Here is a 15,522-nt window from a genome sequence, read left to right on the forward strand (position 1 = left end):
TTGAGTGAACCAGCTCTATTTTCCTTCTTGGTTTACTTCATGTTTCAAGAACTCAGAACGGCTGTTCAATTTATCACCACTCCAAAAAAAAAAAAAAAACCAAAAAAACACCCCGAAGAAACTAAACACAGTTCAACGTTTTGGTTTTTATTAGGGAAGCTTTCACTAGATGAATAAAGTTGCCTCTGTAATGCTTTGGGGAAGAATTTGCCCTATGACAAATTCCATGATTATTATAGCTTCATAAAAAAAATAAAAATTGTGAAATTTCAAATGGAAGCCTATGGGCAAGCTTTAAAAATGTAGAGTGGTTAATATGAGTTTTGACCTCCATCCAGGGGGGTACCTAGTGGTTGGCTAGGTTGGCCCCTGCTATGGGTGGGTACAAAAATCGTTAAGAAAGACAAAGAGAGCCAATGATTGCCTAGGGGGCAAGGGATGGCAGGGGGGGCCAAGTGCACAAGAGAGCCTAGGTACGTCTCTGCCTCCATCCTATGCTGTCTTTTGAATTGTGCAGAGAACATTTTACTAATCAGATTACAGTAGCACAACAGCACAGATGCATTAGTTTAGCTGATCTGTTTTAGTTACCCTGAGAGGTTGCCTATGGCATTAATATAACAAAGCACAATGGAACAATTAGAAAAGCTGGGTGACTAGGATTACAATAATGAATAACAATTGTACATTTTTATTAGAAATAATAGCTGCTGTGATACACGCAGGCATCAGCAGAAATCAAAGAAAATGTGTGTGTTTTCTTTAGAACTTTTTCCACTCATAAGTTATTACACTCAAATCAATCAGCTAAAGGTCATAAGGTTAATTGTTTAGCATTTCTTCAAACAGGTGACAGCTCTACAAAAAGTGTGTGGTACTGGCAATTTTGAATGGTGAATGTTCATTTAAATGTCAGGATAAGCCCAGCAATAAACGTAGAACCAGGAATGCCCCCCCCCCAACTTCTGTGTTTACTGCAGAAATGCATGTCCATTTACACACATATACCATTCACAACTGATAGTACATTTTGTTGTAGCATATTCTAAAACAAATTAAATGTGAATCTGCCCTGACATTCTCTTGACCAAAGGCTCACAAAAACTTGGAGCCAGCAATGCCTTGGAAAAATCAAATTTAAGAAGTCAGCTGAACAGCCCCTCTGTTCTTCCTCTTTCTAGGCAGCTATTTACATTTCAATTAGATTACTGGTACTTAAATACATAATAAGCCACCCAACCCATGACACGGTCCTTTTCTTCAATGCAATTCAGATAATACAACCAGTGTATGGACTGTCTACAGGCCACTCCCTGGCTTTTTTGTGACAGCATGGGCCGGAAGACACAAAGGGCATGGCCCATTATGAGAGATAATGCAAATCATGAATGCAAGTAGCTTAATATGTTGAGAATAAAGGGATTACTTTAAATCATTTTAGTAAAATACAAAATTATTAGCATGAGTTGTGCCATGGGCCTATGTGCTTTTGCTCTCACTCACTTCCAACCAAGGCCAACACTACATATTTATGACAAACTCCCCCATATTTGTCTCATAATGGTAATGCTGAGACGAGGGGAGAGAAATTGCAGGGGGAAATGTGTAACTGGGTGGGGTTTGTAACCCTTCTCCCACCTGCCAGTACTGACTTCTGTAGGCTGCTTACCCTTGATGGACTTTGGGGAAGAGAATGGATCCAGTATTTGTAAGGGAGAATTGGTAGGAAGAATTCAGTACATAATTAGCCAGTCTGTAACACGTGCATTTTCAGCTAAATATTTGGCACGTGGCCCCATTCAAGAGAAACAGCTATGACCCAGGCAGCCAGCTCCTGGAGAGCTGACAAAACAGTGTGACCTAGTTGGAGAAGTTAACTACTACTCTGTGCAGGCTCCCAAACCTCAGCAAAAATAAAGTTTGTTCTACTGTGAACTCGGCTCTTAGTGAGTTTCTACATCCACAGCAGCAGGAGGCAACACACAGCCCTCCTGGTGTTCAGCCCTCTGTTCTCACAGTGGACAACCAGCGGAAAGCCTGAAAGCATGCCACAATCACAAACAGCAAGTGTTATTCAGAGGCATATTGCTTCTGGAGTAGTGCACAGCCACTCCCAATATTGCTTTGGCAAATTCAGGTTTGGAAACCTACATACAAACCTGTGTCCTTTAAAATGTGTGTGACAGGCTTCAGCCAAAGTTCCAGGGCATAAAATATAAAATACAATAGCAATGATGAACAGCAGCAGCTAAAAACAACCACACCAGGCAAAATAAAACTGTTTTAGCCGGTGCCCAAAGGGCAAAAATTCCTTCCTGTGATAGGAATATATCAAGAAGGTCCTCCTTCTCTCCGGTCACCACCTACCTCTCCTCAGATGGTGGTGGTACCCAGAGGACAACCTCTAAAGATGGCAGTGCATGGGCAGATTGATACAGGAACAGCTGCCCTTCGGATAGCTGGGTCCCATGCTGTATTAGCCTTTAAAGAGGAAGAACCATGGCACCAGATCGTGCACCAACGAAGCAATCTGAAGCAGCCTGCCTCAGGCAGCATGTTCCACAGGGGCGGGGCAGGGAGATCCTGACCACCACAACCATGCTGCCGCCATTGCATCTCCACTTCTTTTCTTCCAACTGTCACCCTTCTCTGGCCTCAGTGGCAGCAGCTTCTGACTTGGCTTTGGGTAAGCTGAAGACACAGCCCAAAGTCAAAGCCAAGGAGTGTAGCAGCAACACTCTACAGAACGCTCCCTTTTCACCAAGACTCTCAGCACAAAGGGGGCATTCCTGCAGAGCGGCTGCATTGCCCCTGGTCTCCTCCCACACTGCTGGGGCACATGCCTGGATTTGGGGGGGGGCAGCAGTGCTTCCTGCCAAAAGGTCTCTGTCCACCCCCTGGGAAGCACCTACATCTTTAATTGACATTGGAAGTAGACTGGGAGCTAGCGAAATTCTTGAAGTACTGGCAACGTGTGTTCGCAATGGCCAATCCCAGTATGCAGCCCGCTGTACTTTAAAATAAGTTAGCAGTTTCCTGGCCATTTCCAAAGATAGTCCCAAACACACCACATTACAGTTTACAGTAGTCAAGGCAACTTAATCCAATCTTGCCCTGAGCAATTGGTTTGAATACTGAACTTCATTTTTCCTTATACTTCCCATGGATTTATATTTCCTTACTGTTGACATTAAGGCTGAAAATTCAAAGTGAAGGGCCTGAAATAACTCTTGAGGGGCCAGCCTTCTTTCCCACTGTAACGATAGTCGTGGCTGCTAGCACTTTGTTTTGAAAACCATGTCATCAAAGGCAAATGTTCAAAATCCTCTCTCAAATTATTTCCTGTTCCATAGGGATAGCATTTTACTGATTTTCAAGGCTTACATGAAACATACCATAACGTCAGCATCTGTTGCTTTCTGGCAGTGGCTGTGCAGTAGGGACTAATTAACACCAACAACTGGTTCAGTGCTGTTTGGGTTTGTTTGGCTCAGAGGAAGAAAAAGTCTTCCCAAACCACAACTGGAAATCCCTTCAGCAAGTCTCCTGCGGCTCTGCAGAAGACTTGAGTTGGAAAACTCATCCTGAGAATGTGAACTCAGCAAAGCCTGCTTCCCTTCCCACTCCAGCCCCAAGAGGATGGATGCCCCTCACTGCCATTTTTATCCACTCGTTAAATGAAGGATGAAGATTCACATAGATACAGTCATTGAGTTTCTGACTATGCAGAGAGATAGCATAGTTGACGGTTACCATCCGGATCAAAAGGGTGGTTATTCGAGAAACTCGAAAAATCAGTGGATAGATTAAGATGGGGCAGTGAATCCTGAGCAATGGGTAATGAGGTCACCAGTGAGATCTGCCTTTCAAATACGCAGATTTGTATGAAGATAAAAATAATAGTCTTACTCCTGCAATACTCTTCTCTACAAAGTCTTAGGGCTCACCCACATTTACCTTTTGCCCTACACTTTCTAGGCAAAGCTCCACAATTTAAAGCTCTGTGTACAAGCACTTTTTTGTTTGCCTTGGTGCTTTCCCCTTGAAAAGCTGCTCTTGACCACTGAATCAGAGCAAAAGGCAAGCCTTGGAAAACCATCCTGGGCAGCTTCCAGCAAAATATAAAAACTAAAATGAGGTCATTTTCAGTGGCACTCCTGTGACAACTGTAACATGTGCCTATTGGTACAGATTAATTAACAATAAAAAAAACTTTGTTGAATATGAGGAAAAGAGATTAGCCTTGTACTCCCCACCCAATCCCGCTATTTAGCCTTTTGAGGGTGACAAGAACAGCCATCTCCATCACTGATCGCAACCCAACCTCCTGCTCTATGAAGAAAACTACGAAGTCACTGAAGCAAGTAAAACTTTGCTACAGATCTGGTTTCGCACACTGCAATACTTAAACTGCAATTTAATTTCCCTCCAGTTCCACCTGTATCCATCTTTCCCCCATCTTCATTTTCTGGGAGTTGAAACGAAGCAGCTGTGTTTGCACCAAAACCTTGGAAGAGATCCTAGCACATATAATGTTCTCTTACACGAAATAGACTTAAGGGCTTTTCACACAATTAAAAAAAGGGGGGGAGTTTTGCTTCAAAACATTTGAAGGGGATATGTTTGTTTGCAAACTCCTATAAATAGATAGCTGGGAGTTTCACAAGGTATTTGTTGGCAATATATTTACAGACATGGGTCTCTCCAAACATCATACTGCAAATGCCTCTTTCCTTTTGGTATTGTGTGCAAAGGCTCTCAAACAGATCAGGCATCCAAAACCATAGCCACACTCCAGAGTTCACAGCCCTTCTGCTTGGGCTCCAGGGAAAGTTCTTCCCATTAAAGTGCACAGCTGTGAGAGAGAAATCTAGCAAAGCGAACAGACTTGGGCTAGGAGAGGGAAAGGATGAAATCTCTACGCAGCTCGCTGCTCTGGACCTAATGCTGACCTTGAGTCACCTCCATAATTGTTTGCTTGTAAAATGAGGTGACACTCAAGTTTTTACAGCAGGAAAGCGCTGCGCTGCTCAAAGACAAACGCAGGCCAGTTTCTGATAATATGAATGACAGCGAGTAGAAAGAAAAATGTGATTCATATCTTTCCCATTCCCCACCCACAACATAATTCCCATGTACAAAGCCGTCAGTCATCTTGAATGGAAAACTTTTCCTGGCTGCAGTTTCAGTTGTGGAACACCTGGCCGTAGGAAAAATGACAAATCACAATGGCAATCATTCCCTGGAGTTGGGGAAACAAGTTGCCTTGGCAATAGGATCTGCAAACATCATGATGGCATGGCTTGAAGAGGGTATATTTTAATATCCCTATAGAGCAGCCTTCACCTATGCTGACAGGAGTTGTAGTCCAAAACATCTGGAGAGCATCTACTTGGTGAAGGCTCCTTTACAGGGAAATAACTGTAGTATCACTATAGGAAAAAAGTGTTTTACAGAAAGCTGTATCTATGAAGTTTTTAGTGTGGCCACTTGCCGCTTTCATTTCTTTAATTTTTGCCAGAAATTACCCCACCCCAACAGCCTTCAAAACTGCCATTCCTACATTCTGTTGTTGTTGTTGTTGCTGCTGCTGCTGCTGCTGTTGTTTTATATACCATTCATCAGACTGGGTTGCCCCAGAAATGAATGCCACATAATATTCAGGGGTTCGAAGGCCTCCACAACTTCAAATAACCATAAAGGGAAACAAAGTAATGCACTAAACTCCAGGAACAGGCAACTCAATAGGAGAACATGTAAGTTTGTGAGAGTATTTTGAATTTCTGATGGCCCTTGCCATCAGATTTCAAGGCACCAAGTGACCTGACACCTCAATTTTTTCCTGTTCTGACACAGCTATAGATAAAAAAATTAGCTGTGGCTTGGTAAAATAGGATAAATAGGATATAATTGGGATAAATGACCTCTTGACCTCTTTGTAGGGTACATCCAATTTGAATTAATTTCTGTTCAACCACTAGAAGTATGCATATCCACTTTCAAATAAACTATACTGCGCCTAAACTTTTAAAGGCATTCCTGCACCAGCTGTTTTCCTCAGGATATGTTCAGGAACAGCTGGTGCCATCCACACAGCAGCCTGTCTGGTGTCCTTGATCTGGATTCCAATTCCAGGCTCCAATTTGCTGTGTTTGCCCATAATGTTCCTCACAATGCCCAAGCACATGATGTCTGCACCAACCTTTTCTTTGTCCCTTCCCTGCTCCAAAGGTGAAAATTGAATCTGTCAAGCTGTATCGTTGTTCACTTACTGTCAGTGTTCACAAATATATAAAGGGTGAAAGAAAGATACCTATCTCCAGTGCAAGGTGACATATGATGTGCATGAACTAGGAAGGTGCAACTGACCTCAGTTCCCTGGCGCATGTTCAGTGAGTGTCTGGAGATGCATGCTTCCCTTTCATAGCGTGTCATGCTTGAGGCAGTATGTGCATGAATCTGGTTTGTTTCAAACTCACCATAGTTAAGATGATCTGCAGTTTAGGCTGTGGACAGCACTCTAAATTGCAACACACTAAACTCCATCTAAAATGGAATTGGAAGCTTGCTCAGAGCCACACTGAATGAGGAGAGAGGTGGGAAAGAGCGTCTAAGTCCAGGATGAAACTAAGCTCATTTTCCTAACAACAACAAAAAACATTCTAGCTATTATGTCCAAATGCTGCCATAAAGAAAAGGCAATCTTTAATGTACAACCCTATACACCAAGGGCAGCCAATATGGTGTCCTTCATAAGTTGCTGGACTCCAGCTGCCACTAGCCCTAGCCAGCATGGCCATTGGGGCAATGACGATGAGATGAGCCCTGTTGGATCAGACCAAAGGCCCATCTAGTCCAGCATCCCATTCCCACAGTGGCCAACCAGATGCTTATGTGAAGCCTGAAAGCAAGACCTGAGCACAACAGCACTCTCCCAAGGCATAGTATTGCACTATTAGTTTCATGAGAAAATGTTTGAAACTGATGAACGCAGTTGCACTGAGCCCAACACCCACAATATTCTCTTGCAACCCCCTCCCTGCATTGCAAATTCTCTTCCTCTACTCCATGGGAAAGCCTCCTAGATCGACATTCCATGCCTCCCAACGCCACTGCACATTTGTACGTTTTGAATGGAAATGGAAATAATTACAAACAAAAGTACATTGAGTTTTCTCTCAAGGCATGCTGGAGTTTTCATATCCAGAAATTATTCTCTTACCAGCCCCAGCAGAACATCTGGCTATGTTCACGACCTGACCCTCACAGCAAATTCTTATTTTTCTGGCATTGTTTTACAGCTCTTCTCAATCACCCACACAGTGGGTGAGATTTTTTCCTAACACATGTTGTTTCTTCAAGTTAGAGCCAAACTGTGTAATAACCTCTTTCTCTATACAAAAAAAAAGGTTGAAACTCAAAATGCTGTTTTAAAAATTCAAGCTTTCAATTACATACATTTTACCAAAAATTGAAAATCTCTTTTTTTAAAAAAGGAAGTAAAAGTGCAGCAAAAATTGTTACAATTAAAAGATAAAGAGTGTGTAGGCAAAGGGTGGATTAAGAAGTCGAGGTGTGGGGTGGAGAGATGAATAAATCCAAAAGAACAAACATATAAACTGAAAACATCCTCAAACTCAAAGCTGACTACTGTGATAAAAGCATGAACTCAAGACTCATAAGGAGCAACTTCATGGAGAAGATTTTAAATCCAATGTCAAAATAAAAATGGAGACAAGAACCTGAGAAATAAAAAGCATTATGGTTTTCCCAAGTACCTTGGGAGGAATACAGGAATGCACTTGGTTTCCCACGCTTGCAAAGTGTTCATGGCTAAGGGAAAGAAAGATTATTTTGCAAAGAGAGATAACTTTAATCACATCCACAGACTTGAAAGGAAAATATCAATCAACAGCTGCATTGCTGCAACTTTCACCATTGTGGGAGAGGTTTTCTAGGTCAAAAAAGGTCATTGTGTATTTAGAGCCCTCCCCATATTCAGGGAGGGGGTCAGGAACCACTACTTTTAAAGAGTTCACTTTACACTCTAGTAAAGCAAGACCGTGGGGGTGGGGTTTATCAAAAGCCAGGGCACGTTTCCCCTCCAGGAATGCCACCTGGAAGAGAAACATTCTGCAACATTTGAGACAAACATTAACCACAGTCCTGAGACTCATTGACCCATAAGCAAACAAACTGACCTGTCTTATGTGCTATTTGCATTTTAGTTGTACTCACAAGCTGCTTAATCTCCAAAAGACATTAGCCTAACAAAATTTAAATGTGCTTGATCAGTAAAAACTCAAGACACACAGTGGGCGTTTCTATAAAATCTTGACAGGGATGGGGGGGAAACCGAAGTAAACAGAAAGCATTCTTTTTCTGTGAAAAATTAAGAGGGTGAAAATTAGAGCATTTCGCCGTCAAACACAAACAAGCAAACCCTAATTATTTCAAGTCCGTGAAGTGTTGCCATTTGGCCTCTGCAGATGTTATGTTTTGAGCCAAAGGATCCTCGAAACCATACAGAAGAGTAACTTTTGAGATAATAGAGAAAATGTGCAGCCAAGGACCTTTCACTCCCACGCTCAAGTATCTAATATAAAGGGAGGCTGTCAGACCTACAACCCACAGGAAATAGCAAAGGGACACCCCACACAACTTCAGAACCCAGGACCGTGCTGCTTTCTGACCCTGCCCAGTGCCTATACTGTGAACAAAGATAACCCTGTGTCTGTTGTGACTCACACATTGCCACAAGGAAGATTAATGGCTCCTAGAGGATGATCAGTCAGAGGAAATTACCAGATGCCTCCTCATCCTCTTTATATATAACAAATTGTTGAAAGTTCACAAAGCATATCTCATAGCAGGAGCCTGCCAGTACTCTTACACCTTACAGACAGTTTTGGAGCAATAGCCAGTCATGTAACTACTTTGAACCTTGTACTAGAAGAATATTGGTCTAATGCAGCCTTTGGTCTAATGCAATGCCTTCCATCAGCTTCGCCTGGTGGCCTGCTGAACCCCGGTCTGGACAAGGAAAGATTGACTTCTGTTGCCCATGCTCTGACAGCTTCTAGGTTAGATTGCTGCAATGTGTTATACTTGGGACTGCCTCTGCAGACGGTTCAGAAACTTCAGAAGGTTCAGAATTCAGCACCCAGCTGGCTCACCAGCGCAAGATGGTTTGAGCATATAACACCGATCCTGGTTCGACTACACTGGCAGCCAGTTAGTTTCCAGGCCACATTCAAAGTTCTGCTTTTGACCTATAAATGGCTTAGGAGCACAATACCTCAAGGACCGCCTCTCCCCATATGAACTGACCCAGAACCTGCAGAAGGTTCAGAGGGCGGCAACACAAGAAAGGGCCTTTTGTACAGTGGCTTCCTGCTTGTGGAATGCTCTCCCCAGGAAGGCTCACCTGGCGCCTTCATAACATAACTTTAGGTGCCAGGCAAAAACATTCTTCTTCCCTTTTAAACTGGGGTGTGTGTGTGTGTGTGTGTGTGTGTGTGTGTTTGTTCATTATTACAGTATACAACTTCGTGTTTTTATAATGTAAACCGCCCTGTGATCGCTAAATGAAGGGTGGAATAGAAATTTCAATTAATTCATTAATTAATTCGTCATTTAACATCAAAATGCAGTTTATGAAGCAATAGCACCACAACACAATAAATATCAGAATTAAAAGACATCAAAAAAACAAACAAAGCTGATTAGGCAGCAGTTAAAACAAGTGATAAAAGCATAAGAACGTAAAAAGAGTCTGCTGGATCAGGCCATAGGCTCATCTGGGCCAGCATCCTGTTCTTACAGTGGCTAACCAGATGCCTGTGGGAAACCCATAAAAACAACCTGCGTACAAGAGCGTTCTCTCCTCCTGTGGTTTCCAGAAACTATATAAGGATCCTCAATGTCATTAAGGGGAGAGACTTCACCCAGCACGTGGTACCAGGTAAACCTATCTAGAGAGAAATCTATACCTAGGCACTACCACAGAAATCTCTCCAAATGTTAATGTGCTGATAATGTGATAAAGCTGTGTTATAATTACCGTAGTCTTGGGAATACTCCAAAAAAAGAATGGATTGAACAAGAGCATATTGAACAGTTTGTTTCTCGGTTTTTAAAGAAATGCTTCTATACCTCTGTAATACAAATTATTGTTTCCAGCTCTGCTTCACAGCCCTGAAGCCAAGAGCAAGAAAGACTTAGAAATTCCGGTTCCCAGAAAGCAGAGCTTCAAGAAAACCTTAAGCAGCTGTGCTATTCCTTGAGTCAAAAGAGCACAGGGCCGTCCTAAAGGCACTCCCTCCCCACCCTGCCCTTCAAAACCCACTCCCTACTTTCTCCCCCTGTCCTCTCCCCGCCGTCCAATGCAATTAAGTCTCATAAGAAAATCCTGTGAATAAGGGAAAGCCAAAAAATGAACAGGGAGTTTCCTTGGAACGCACGCAGCTCAATTCAACTTATCATGTGTCAGCTTCCCTTAAAACAGTTCCATCTAGAACACTTAAATGAAGTTTACAATGTGAGGTTTTCACATGAAATTCAAGTTTATCCTAGGATAAACTGGCAGCCATAAAGAAGCAAGCCTCTCACTTCATATACCTATCTAAGAGCATTCTGTTCAATTAAACATTATAATGGAGATTAAGGTGGTTCCATCTTCAATACACACACTTACAAAGATGTGTGAAGACCCTATATGATAGGTCTTCGCTGTAGCTATAGGGACACTTTTGTTGCTGCTGCTGGGGGGGGGGTTGGTTTTTACAATATTAGCAATCAAACAAATGGTGTAAAGTGTAATTCCTTAATTTCTTAGGAGATTGCGTTCATGGACATCTGCAGATGGGTACGAGGGTAGTCCCCTCTCCTGGATGAGCAACAATTTCCAGATTCCCAGCTTTCGTTCAAAAACAGGGGCAGGAGCAAGATTTTCCCTTGTAGAACCTGAGATCCAAAAAAGCAAAAAATAATAATACTGATGCCCCACAAAGAGAACCCTTTAGGCATCCAGGGTTGTAGCATAGCTTTATTTGGGCAGTAGCATGTGGACCCAAAACCGGCAGCAAAGCCAGGAGTTCACAATTTTTGTAATTCGTGTCATATTTCACACCTGAAAAATGTTACTCCCCCACCAGTAAAACGATAACAAAATCTTACCAATACCATCAATCAATATCACTATCGATATCAATAATAGTGATAAAATTAATCGCTATTACATCAACATTGCAGGGGAAAGGGCTGTGTCTGAGACAGTGTGGCTTATGCCAGTCCTTCAAAGTAACCCAATGTTATACCCATTTTTCTAGGAGGGAGGAGGATGAGTTGGTGCACGAGAACCCTGTGCATGAGAACCTCGGGTTAAGTACTTAATTCGTTCCAGAGGTCCGTTCTTAACCAGAAACTGTTCTTAACCTGAAGCACCACTTTAGCTAATGGGGCCTCCTGCTGCTGCCGCGCCACCGGAGCATGATTTCTGTTCTTATCCTGAAGCAAAGTTCTTAACCTGAAACACTATTTCTGGGTTAGCGGAGTCTGTAACCTGAAGCGTATGTAACCTGAGGTACCACTGTATTGTTAACCTGGTTTTTTCTCAGGGAAATTCAGGGAGGGCTATGAAGTTGACTGTAGCAGTAATGTCATTCATTAAGTGCTATAGGAAGTAGATGGAGCCAGAGAAAGGATTGAGTTTTCAACTGTGGCAGGATGCTGTCTGGACGCCAGGTCTAGCTGCAGATGGATGGCAGGTCTACCCTCACAGAGAAACAATGGAACAGTTGACCTGGGATACAAGTTTTTCAGGATACCCAATTCCTGGTGTCCCAGGTGTTGCCACTGCTCAGTCACAAAATCCACCAGAAAAGGCTGCCCTGTTCCCAGATGCTAGATACAGGTCTATACTTTCCCCCCTTCCCTGGAAAAAATCCAGCAGGTACACATGGTATCATGTGTGCACATGTGGTGGAGGGAGGAGATAAGAATGGGAACACTGGGTTCATCAGCCAAGCACACAGCACTGTACGAAACAACTGCACCAATTGGATTCATGTCCAGACCCGACCAAAGAGATTTTTTTTCCTAGGATTGCTGACTACAATACTGTATTCTATTATATCCTCTTGACAGCTGTAAAAATTACAAGGCATGAATGCCAGCAAGTTTGGGACATGATGCAAATGTTTGCCCTGAACTGGTGCCATTAAAAGAGAGAGGGTGTATGCCAGATGTTTCAAATTATGAAGTTGCTTAAACTCCTATCCATATTCCTGTAAGGGGTGGACAAACATTTGTGGGTTTTTTCCTTTTAAAAAAAATCCTCTTTTATCCATACTTATAGCAATAGAAAGAATTGCATAAAACGTATGTTCTTTGAGGGTGCAGCCTCCAATATGGATTTTGTGGTTGTGTGCACATTACCACTTACTCTGCCTTCAGTGCACTCCTGGTATTAAAAGCTGACTACACATGACGTTTATGTCTTTATGTTTCCTCTTGTTTCTTGAGAAATACTGTGATTTGATGTGTTTTCTCTCAATCCAGCTTCCATCCAGTTTGAAACCATAACTGTTGATTAAGGTGAGGTGTGTACCTTTAGGACAGCCATTGAGCATGTGCAGATGACAGCTACGTTCAGCATGGGGAAACAAATCAGGTAATATGTATCGTGTGAAGACATCCCCGAGTCCTTTCTGGTGTGTACAGCAACATAAAAAGCATATTTGATACACAGTGGCAGGAAACTGCTAACATGTACCATATTGGCCTGAAAATAAGCCACACTTTTTTTCCAAATTCCAACCTTGAAAAGTTAAAGTGCGGCTTAAATTCATGACCTTACAAAAATTGGCTTCTACAATATCGTTGCAGGATTTTCTTCTACATTTGCCATTTATGGGTGTGAGTGCCTGCAGAATTTTAAGGGAGAAACTTATATTCGAGTATTATCTTTTTTTCTTTTTCCCCCTTGAATTTTAAAGGTGCGGCTTATTTGCAGGCACGGCTTATATTCGGGTCAATACGATATAGAGCCAGAGTCAACTCCTGGAACATTCTAGAGCTCTTGGGGAACTCTGTACTTAATTTTCCCATTTTAAGATTATGATTTTAACTATCAGCACATACTGGGATGGTGGGGTAGTTGTGTTTCCACCATGTTTCTCTGTTTCCACAGCAACCTGGTATTAACCTGAGTAAGTGATTGACACTTGCAAGTGTTTGAAATGTGGTGAATATTAGTTTTCACAAGCTAATGCCAGTTGAATTTTGTGAATGTGGAGAAATTTACATCAGCAAATACATGCAGTATGCCAAATGGGACAGTCATCATTCACCAATGTATATCAAATAAGTAATGGGTGGGTGACATCCATATTTTCTCCAGGACTGTCACCATTCACATGTAAATATTGACTTCTAGCCCAAAAGTCTAAGCAGGCCTGCTGGGATCTTAATTTGGCCTCTGAGGCCATTTCCCCCAAGCCCCGCCCACTCACACTGATAATAAGTGACTTCAATCACAATACAGTGGTGCCTCGCAAGACGAAATTAATCCATTCCGCAAGTGTCTTCGTCTAGCGGTTTTTTCGTCTTGCGAAGCAACCCTATTAGCGGCTTAGCGGATTAGCGCTATTAGCGGTTTAGCGGCTATTAAAGGCTTAGAGGCTTAGCGGCTTAGCTGCTAAAAGGCTATTAGCGGCTTAGCGGCTTAGAAAAAGGGGGGGGAGCGGGAAAAAAATCTCAAGACTCGCAAGACATTTTCGTCTTGCGAAGCAAGCCCATAGGGAAATTCGTCCTGCGAAGCAACTCAAAAACGGAAAACCCTTTCGTCTAGCGGGTTTTCCGTCTTGCGAGGCATTCGTCTTGCGGGGCACCACTGTATGTGCCTGGCGCCTGGATAACTGTGAACACTGTCCAAAGGGTTAAAGTAAAATCAATCCAAGTGCATGTAAATGTGTAAAAATTAAGACTTTTCCTTTAGGAAGTAAAAGGGTTACAGCAATCAGCATCTGAGCATACACAAAAATGATGGAGTTTGATGCTTAAGTCAATGCAGAACACACATGCACAGAAAATAGAAATTAGCTCACAATCAGTCGGCTTTCCCAGGTAACGTAGTGGGACAAATGAAAAGTCGCTCAGACCTGTGCTTTCTGGGCATGGGACAAGCAGACGTGTAGACAAGCCCTCCGTGTTCTCCACTGCAGTGAGAAGCATTGTATTTCTACTTCAGTTATAGTAATTGTTTCTAAATGTGTGCGCATACACATAAATTAGCATGTGCAAATTAGTACATGCAAATGAGTGTCCTTTTTGCCCTCTTTTTGAGCATTAGATAAGTGGCCATCCTAAGTACCGCTGCTACGTAAGCACTCACAAAGAGGAAAGGGAGGAAGGAACCAGCCCTCTCCTCTTTCCAATAAGTGCACTGACGAAAACCTCCTCCTGTCCTGTCCCACCACATCATCATCAAGTGTAGCATAGAACAAAAGATGGTATTTCAATGCACTGAAATGAACCCAACCTTACAAAGTACATTTTAACCCAAACCAGCAACCTTTGGAAGAAATTGATCCACAGCAAACATAAACATTTGGAAACATCTGAATCTAGCAGAGTCAAACAGGGTGAAGTAATAGCCAATGAGGTACAGAACCAGAGTGGACGCAAAACATTATTATGGCATCTTCTCCTGAGAGTTCAAAAGGCAATCCAAATCCTGGCTGGGAATGAGTTCAGCTTAATGGGAGGGCGGGAGCGGGGCACAGCATCCGCAGTCCTATTGCTCATGCTGGGCAAGGTGGAAGACAGGGACGGGCAAAACACTGCGCCAGCCTGGCGCTGGTACAGTGATCAGGCATGGATCAGACCTGATGTCTTGTGACAGCAGTGGGTTTGGTTTGGGATCCAGTGGATCCCAGGGCAGCTCAGCCATCCCTCCATCCTGTTCCAGGAATGGCACATTTCAGGGCTTTCTGTGAGCTGTTGCTGGCGAGAATCCCCCCGGCAGCACTTGGCAAGCAAAGCAGGAAGCTCCATACCAGCGGCGTGGTGCTGGTATCACTCTGCAGGCAGAGTCCAACAAAGCCCAGCAGGGTTAAATAGAGGAACATCTCCACCCAGTCCAAACCTGCTTCCCCCAACTTATAGCAGTTTCAATTCCAGTGTTTAGTGGCCAGGGAAATGGAACTCCAATGAAGGACCCTGAGATCCCTAAAAAGGAAACAGTGAGTGACTAACTCATCACTGAAAGCTGGAAAAAAGCCCACAGTACAGTCCCAAATGCCTCACTTGGCTCTTTAAAACTATGCGAGGCAGCTAAGACATCTCCACTGGTTTCCTTGCACACAAGGCTATGCATGCTCTCTCGTGAAAGCCAAGAGAGGCAGCAGCACAGGCAACTACAGTAACCCTGTGTGTGCTCCTTCCTTCAGCTAGAAAAAGCACTGCTGCAGTATCCCACCAGTTGATCCCAACTTGGAAAGTCGATGAAGAAGGAGGCTG

The 15,522-nt window shown here is 43.0% G+C and overlaps 1 protein-coding gene across 4 annotated transcripts in view; it reads right to left on the reverse strand.

The window, feature by feature from the left end:
* Positions 1–15,522, reverse strand: part of COL18A1 (collagen type XVIII alpha 1 chain) — a 155,088-nt gene that overhangs the window by 57,501 nt on the left and 82,065 nt on the right. The gene's annotated exons all lie outside the window — the stretch shown is intronic.

The sequence above is a fragment of the Podarcis pityusensis genome (genome assembly GCF_964106645.2).
Source record: "Podarcis pityusensis genome assembly, chromosome: 1".
NCBI classification, from domain to species: Eukaryota; Metazoa; Chordata; class Lepidosauria; order Squamata; family Lacertidae; genus Podarcis; species Podarcis pityusensis.